We start from the raw sequence: 8,978 nt of genomic DNA on the forward strand, positions 1-8,978 counted from the left end.
GCCACATGAACATGAGAGGATAGTGCAGAGTCCTGCTGAGGCCACCGAGAATTAAGCAATAAGCTATAACAAGATGGGTGATATGTGATCGGGGTATTTTTGTCAAGTGCATGCAGCACCCTGAGAAATGCCCCAGTACCCGAGTACAGGACAGGGAGGAGCGGGTGGCTGCTAGGGTACGTTTAAGTAACAACAACAGGCGTTTTGGAGCATTGATAACAGCTTACTTTGGAACAAGAAGGACGTGCCCCCGTATCACTGTGATCAAGGTCAGTGGGCGAAGGTTCAATAAACAGAGTCAGCATAGGGAAGTCCCACAGCAGGCCGGGGGTAGGGAGTCCTATCCCATCCTATCCGGGCTGCAACCTCATGGCTTAATTAATCTCTGCTGCCCCCTTTTGTGGGAGGAGGGATCCCTGATGCAGGGTGGGATGAAACATTTCTCCAGCTGGTAGTAAGACCAAGGCACAGTGACCAAGCTATTGTCTGTGTGGCAAGTTCCCAGCTGTGCATTCTCTGTGAGTTGGTTCCTGGCTGTCGTACTAGGAAGGCCCCTCCAGCCAATCAGGGAACAAGCCTCCAGAGCCCATTCGGAGGGTCATTTTGAACTGTGGACACTAGCGACTGTCAGCTCGTACATCTTCAGCCAGGCATTTCCAGCTTCGGTCAGACACTAATGATTTTCCAAATGCATCAAGTAAAGGGGAAGAAAAAGATCAGACGGAAAATGCACAGAGAAGTGATGTTACGCCAGTGACTCGTATGTGGGCTGCACTCCCTTATTTGCCAGCTTTGCAATCAGAATGCAATTGCAGGCTAAGCTGGGGAAGCCACATTTTTAATAACTTTCTCATTATTGTCAATTTTCAGCCCCAGCACACATGCAAAAAAGAAGAAAAATCCATTTCCAGTTCCTTTAAAGGTGCTAAATGGCTTTTGCACTGAGTTGTGAAAATTTGCCACTAGCACAATCGCGGCAAAGTCTGTTTGCCTCTCACTATCAGAAAAACCTTGGAGAAATCCACACAGGCCTAGGTGTGTTTTTTATACCACCCCTAATTCAACACTCTGTTGTTAAGTGTTTAATTATTAAGACAGTGAAATATGACAACAGCTAAGATGTTAATTGAGGGAACTAATTACAGCCACCACACACCTGGTCACCCTCAGCTTAAAAACCCTCCTGTCGTTATCATCTAGTTGTCCTTTGAATGACTCCTGATGTAGTAACCTCTTAATTCGGACAAACGGCTCCTTCAGACAGGAGCAGATGACTCTAAGTTGATGTAGGAAAATCTTCCTCCTCTTACGACAGCAGCTTAACGGTCCTGAGAGATCCCCTGTCCGTGCCACGACACAGAAAGGCAAGGTAGTGGGAGAACAGTGGGCAGGAAGAGCTTTTCCCTTAGACGCTCTGAGGAGTCTTATTATTGCCTCGCAGCCCAATGTGGAACATGTGGAACTCACATCAGCACATTGTAGGTCTCTGTCCCCCTGTAGCGGCAAGGCCATATAAGAGGTTTATGGATCAGCTGCTGCTCCTGGCTATTAGGCATAGGCCCTGATTCAGCAAGGTGCTTAAGCATGTACTTTAAACACATCAACAGTCCTATTGCTTTAAACACATGAGCCATTTAATTGAAGTTAAGTGTGTGTTTAAATGCTTTGCTGAGCTGGGGTTTTAGGCCTTTGCGTTTGGCAGCAGAGGCTCCTGCTTTCAGTTTGAGAGGCCCTGGGTGACAACTCCACTAGGGGGGTCATCATTCAACAAAACACCACAGGAGTTGTTGGGGGGTGAAATTTACAGTTGCCTTTGATTCCGTGAACAGCAGTGACTATAACTGACTGGCTCTGACGACTAAGTGCTGTGAGTGGCCAGCTCCCTGCACACAGGGTCCTGCTTCTACAACAATTAGCAGGAACATTTTCTGAAGAGTCTGAAGTCACTTTTGAAAATGGGGCTTAGCTTCCAAAGTCCAGACCCTCAACGGTACTTAGCAGCTGAACTCCACTGATTTTAGTGGGAGTTAGGCACCTAAACACCTCTGAGGATCGGGGCCCCAGGGGCTTTTCACAATTTTATTCTAGATCCCTCCAGCTTTAAAATGTATCCTCATAAGAACTGGAATCCAGAACCTTGGTGCAGTTTGATAGCTCCAGTTTATAAACAAGGGTGTAGATCAAACCAACTGCAGCCTCCTCTCTATTGTCTGATTTGAGGGAAGAGCCTGGACCTGAGGTGGTTAATTTCCCCAGGCCTGATTGCATGTCACTTTACTTTTCAGTGAGATTTTATAAATGAGGCAAAAACAAAGACACAGATGAAGACTGTGCAACAATAAACGCTTGTGCGGCTGCGACTTCCACAGATTTAAGCCCAGCAGGGACCAGGAATAATGGCGATTCACAAGCATCTTGATCAAACCTCTTACTGGGAGCAGGTAATTGAAATGCTGTAGTCCATCACTAGCACTTACGAAATTATGACCCCCGAAGGCGCTGAGTTTAAAGCAGGTCTTGAGCAACCGAGAGACCCCACACATTCCCTCAGACACTGGACGCAGAGGAAGAAGCGAAGTGTATGCTGAACAATCAGTGCTTTGGTCCCGGTCCTGCAGGCCAGAATTAGGAGGAGTACAGCATCAGACCCCATTTCTCTTCCACTTCCTCTAGTTCGGTAGCACATGCCACTTGCTCTGGGGTGGCACTACCTGTCACTCTGCCTCACACCAGGAAATGGCCTAATGGTTAGAGTGCCTGCTTGGGACAGCTGGGCTCAACTTTCTGCTCTACCAGAGTCCCTGTGCAGTCTTCGCAGCTTCTTATTTCCAGGGGTCACTTTGCTCACCTTGGCCTACATTCCTGTATACAAATTTGAGTTGCCTGAACACGCAGAAGTTCTGGGTACTAGTTCTCATTGCTACCATATTGCAGTTATTCCCTTCTGAGCCCTCTAGTTCATTATCATCTGCTTAGCTCTCTGAAGCAACTGTTCTTGTTAGTGTTTCTCAGTCTAAACCTTCTGCGAGGGACCCTTTGGTGATTATTTTGCTGCATTGGGCACCAGACTGGGAGTTAAACATGCAAAATATGCACCCAAGTGTGTGAGCATTTGATGTACCTAACACTTAATGGAGCAGTTCTGGTTCTGTTGAATGGGGCCACGGTACACATGCGCACTAGCCAGCTCATTGCAATACATTCAAAGGAGTCTGAAAACAAGTCCAGCCAGCTTGTTTCTGTTTAGAGGTGCAATAAAAATCCTGTCTTTGGGCTTTTACAGATGTGATTTTTGTGTATGTAAATGGCTGGGCCAAAAAATATTTCAGGCACAGTTAAAGGAGACCTGCTGAAAATGGAGCCCTGACTTTTAATGGAGAATTAGAAAGCAGGGGCTTAAACTTCAGACCTAGGGGTGGACTTCAGTATTTGCTTTTTTAAAAAAAAACAAAGAAAGAATGGCCTTTGATTGGAAGCTTGAAAATAAAAAACAGGAAATCACACCCAGAGCTTGGGAGACTGGTGATCCAGTATCATCATTACAGGCAGCATGATTGCAGCTGATGGTGCTAACAGTGTCACAGGGACTGCCTGGGATCTTTCCAATAGAGCTACATGTATTGGGGGGGCAAGCGACACAAGAAAATGGGCTGCTTCCAGATGCCCATAAACATGCCTGTCTCTAGATTCTTACTCTGTCTCCCATGATTAAGAGCCATTTTTTTACTGGCTTCCTGCAGTCATGTCTGCAAAAGCGTGATGGATGCAAATGTGTAATTTGGGTGAGATATGCCCTGATTTATGCCTCTTTCTCACTAGTTATTAATCATCATGTTGCTTTAAAGCCTCCAAATAATCCTTTTTGATTGTAGTAATCGAGTGGAGAGGACAGACCTCATCAGCTTGGGCTCCCCTGCTGCCAAACTGTGCTAAAAAGCCACTCGTGCCTTGAACAGATGTTGCTAGTTTTTAGACTAGTGGGAGATTAATGGAATAATTTAGCCTCCCTTTGGAGAGCAAATGCCAGCTCAGTCAAAATCCACACACTGACTGATAAGGGAGGGAGTGTTGTCTAAGGGTTAGAGCAGCTAACTGGGAATCCCACTTCTTGGGTTCTCTCTTTAGCTTTGCCATTCTGTGGGTGTTTGGGCAAGACACTTCACCTGTCTGTGCTTCAGTATCTGGGATGACGGTGCTCATTTGCTTTCCCTGAAATGTTAGGAGGTGTTTGTAATGTGATTTGAGATCCTTAAATGAAAACTTGGATGTCACTAGTGAGAGGCAGACAGACACTTGGAAAAACACTGACAGACATTCAAATAAATTAAGCATTGATTTATGCAATTAAATTGCACATGTAACTACCACAATTATGTGCACAAATCAGGGAACAGTGTGGCCAGCAGCATGCATTTAGGTGCGAAATGATCCAGTTTGTGATCAGAAATGGATGATAGCAGGCTAGGAATACATTTTGCACATGTAACTGCACAAAACTGACAGGAAGGACGGTCTTGTGGTCAGGTACCTGGGTGAGAGATCTGGGCTCAATTCTCCACTCTGCCACAGACTCCACGTGTGGCCTTGGGCAAGCCATTCACTCTTCTGCCTCAGCTCCCTGCCTGTAGCCTGGGGATAACAGCACTGCCTTACCTTACTGGAGTGTTGCACAGATAAGTACATTAAAGATTGTGAGGTGCGTGGACACTACAGTAATCAAGCCCATGTAAGTACCTTAGACAGATAAAAAGTCTGGTCCTAAGAGGCAGCAGTAGAGGCAAGGCACCTGCTCTAATCACTGTGAAAAGGGAAAGAAAGATCTTGTACTTAAAACCCAGGACTGAGGGTCAAAGGAGCCAAGTTCCATTCCTGGCATTGACACAGGCGTCTTCTGTATCCTTGACCAAGGAAAGATCTGTGTTTTGCCTTAGTTTCCATTCTCTGTAATAGGGGTGTTACTTCCATAGCTCACGGAGTTGTTGGAAGGTTAAATTGATTTAGCGTGTGTAAAGGGCTTTGAGGTCCTTGGATGGGGGCACTGTAACAGTGGCTGGTATTATTTTTCAGAGTAGGTAAAGGTTGGCCTAGGACATGTGATGGTGAATGCCTGTAATGGTGGGTCCCTGCCATTACACTTTCTCTTAGCTCAAAGACTGTGGGTTTGACCCCCACTCACACTCATCAAGTCTGTGTAATATATCTGACCCACAGTATTCTACACACTCACAGTACATGTGAATAGTGACCATCATGTGCCTTTCTTTAATGTGTGTGTGTGGGGGGGGGGTGTTTTTGTTTTACTTTTCAGCACCCTAAACAGAAAAAGACATCCCAACTCAAATCTCACTCCCGTGGGTACAGTTTGTAATAAAACAGCCCTCATAGGTATTGATACTTTGCTGCAGCCTGGCTAAAGTACTGGGCTTGATCTAAAGGCTCCCAGCTGCAATGATTAGTTAAAGGCAATTGATCAGAGTAATGATTTATTGTGTTAGCAGATCCTGCCTCAGGCATTTAGAAAAACTTAGCTCCTTGCCAGTCAGCGAAAGTTCTTTGATCACACTGGATTGAAGGTTTCCAGTTTTGAATTATTGGGTTAATGGCATCTGAGCAAAGGGATTGATAGGCTGAGTAAATTCTGAAATGGGAGTGCGGGGTCTGAGGTACTGGACTTCAGATCTACTTCTGATGGAGAATTTTGGTTTTCTCATGAAGAAAGAATACAACAGAGAAGTGAGGTTACGGCTGACCCCATCTTCTGCACGTTAATTCACTTGTTGCTGTGGCGTAGTGTTTGCAGATATCCTCCCTTTCCTCATTCATGAACATCAGTGTCATAACACAGCTCCACTGTCATGTTAGAGTGTGTGTGGACACTGCACACTGTTCTACAATCTATATTGTCAGTGTACTCTGAGGAAATCTCCATGATCCTTTTCTTGCTTTCCCATCAGTATCAAGAGTTTTGTCAATGATGCATGAGGAAGCCTACTGCATTTCTTCTGCATCACAATCACCATGTAGTTTCTCTCTGTGGAAACAGGTGTTTTGGAGAAAGCGGACAGTCATGCCCACTGCTGTTATTCACGGTTTTTAGCATTAAGAAAACGGCAGCTTTAGCAAGTCACTTTTTACTAACAGTATTATATTCACAAAAGTGTAACAACATGGACAGCCACCAGGTGGCAGCATACCTGTGACATCACAATACAGTAGTGCACATTGATAGAGTTCTGCGTGGAGACAAAATTTTTATCTGCATCCAATCCACAGACATGGTCTACGGATTTCCATGGATATAAAGCAGATATCCACAGTTTTGCAGGGCTCTAGCTATAAAATTTGGATCCGCATCCATCCACGATCTGTAATCATGGTCAGTGGATATAAAGCGGATATCCACAGATTTTCAGGGCTCTACACATTAATATGCTACAATTTGATACCATATGGCATGGATGCTATAAACCTTTCAAATCATTTTTAGAAGATGCTGCAAAGGCATCGGATAAAATTAATTTTAATTGTAGTAGTAGTAGAAATATGTTGCCCCTTAGACAGTCATACTTCAAGGCCAGAAGAGACCATTATGATCCTCTAAACTGACCTCCTGTATAGCACAGGCCACAGAATTTCACCAATGGTTCCTGCATCTAATCAATCCCTTGTGATTGAACTAGAGTGTAGAGTTTTCGAAAGGCATTCACTCTTGAATTAAAAACTCCCACTATTAGAGAATTTACCACATCCCTGGCTACTAGGTCCAATGGTTAGTTACCTTCGCTGTTCAAAACAGGGTCTTATTTCCAGTCTGCCTTTTGCTAACTTTGACTTCCAGCCCTGGATCTTCTTTTGCCTTTGTCTGCCAGATTAAAAAGGTCCCTTTAGTGTCAGATAACTCCTGACTGCGATCAAGTTGTTGCTTATGCTCTCTTTAATAAGGTAACTAGTTCGTGCTCCTTTTGTTTCTCACTATAAAGATGGGTTTTCCAGACAACAAATGACCTCACTGCATGCACCTCTGCAGCAAGAGAGTGTACAAACATCAACAAGAGGCCTGGGATTTATAGGGGTAACATACTACCATGACATAAAGCTTGCATCATTAGTGTTTTGTTTTTTAGCACTTAGTATTGCTGCTGACTGAAGCTCTGAATGAGACACTTAACACCACTGAGCCATTATCTCTATGGCCCATAAGACTACATAGAAAAGCTTAAATCAACACAGAAATGGGTGTGTGCAAAGGAGTCAGCCATTATGTTCTGTGGCTGTTTCATTTAGTGATATGCTCACATTTGGTTGAAACTGAGTCTCTGCACAGCCACGGAGATGTGCTAGCATATGGCAGTTCATTTCAAGTCCAGTCCACTGTCACCTGGTGCTAAAACCTGATGGGAATTTGAGAACAGATTTGTAAACAGAAGATGCCAGCCCCTGGCAAAATGGAAGTGAGATGTTGAGTCCCTATTGTGTGGCCCCTCTGCACCCCCTCTAGCAGGTGTGCGGGACAGTTGGGCCTAGAGTAAACAGCATAAAGACACAGGACAATGTGAACAGGAACATAAAGGGTTGAGTCTTGCCCGGAAGTGTAACAAAGATGGACCTGGGCGGGTATCAAGCAGAAGAGAATTCCTCACGGGGGCACTTGTGAGAGGCGGTCAGGGGTCACGCATGAGTAGGAGCATGGGTTTATTTTAGATATATAAAAAGCCCGATTCAGACAGTTAGGCTCTGATAGAGGCCTCTCTACAGGATGGGGGAGCAAGCAGATACCGGACACAGTGTTAGTATACAAAACTCTGAATACTTTTATTGGTTACAATATAAACCTCAATCACTCCACATTCACACCCCAAACATACTGCACCAGAGTCCGAAGATTAGAATGAAATCCCGACGGCCAGTCGAGGTCCGCTCCAATCAATCATAAAGGCATGGGGAGCCAGCTAGCACCTCTTCAAAATTAGGGCTCTGGATTGATGGCTGACTCCAAATTGCAGATGTATCAGGCAACCATTTATAGTCCATTCCATCGCGTCATCAGTCCTTTGTTTCTGTTCGCTGGGCTTTTCACCCACAACTCCAAGAAAACAGTCCTGGGCATAATCCAAGGCATTTCATTTCCCCAAAATTTGTCCACAGCTGTAATGGATACATTGCCATGACAACACCACCGATGTTATTCCCCTTTCTGATGATTCTTTATCTTTCCCATGGACACAACAATTGTTTCGCACGAACAGTCCTTGACCGCTCGCAACCTTAAATCCTCGCTTCGGTTGCCAGCATGCAACCCACGTACTCATGTCAAGCGCACTTCACTCACACTAGGCCTCAAATAGCCTATAACGTATTACAACATATTTATATATGCATACATATGTGTGACAACGTATGAGGTTATCTCCCAACAAGACTCCCCAAAGTATATGTACAAAATGCAACTCACCAGCTAAGCTATTAACAAACTCACCAGTGTCAATTAAAATCCACTTCCAGACTCAGAAAGTCACCTGCCCCCAAAGAGTTACATGTTCCCCACCCAGGCAGATCCTTGTTCAAGCAGCACAGATTAGAGCTCTGTTCCTCCTGTTCCCAACACACAGGCTATCCTACAGGAGCTGAAGGAGAATCCCTACCGCCCCACACACATCCCCGCCTGGCTGCTGGTATATCCCTGTGAGTCTCCAGACTCTGGAGGCAACACATGTATGTATGTTCAAGTGGGTCTCCTGCACACTGGCCCGTCCATTATACTCTTACAACCTAGCATTTCACTGAATAGACATATTTGTACAGCAATCTTTGAGGGGACAGTCGGGCCTAGAGTAAACAGCATAAAGACACAGGACAATGTGAACAGGAACATAAAGGGTTGAGTCTTGCCCGGAAGTGTAACAAAGATGGACCTGGGCGGGTATCAAGCAGAAGAGAATTCCTCACGGGGGCACTTGTGAGAGGCGGTCAGGGGCCTT

The sequence above is a fragment of the Trachemys scripta genome, chromosome 12, assembly GCF_013100865.1.
Source record: "Trachemys scripta elegans isolate TJP31775 chromosome 12, CAS_Tse_1.0, whole genome shotgun sequence".
NCBI lineage: Eukaryota > Metazoa > Chordata > Testudines > Emydidae > Trachemys > Trachemys scripta.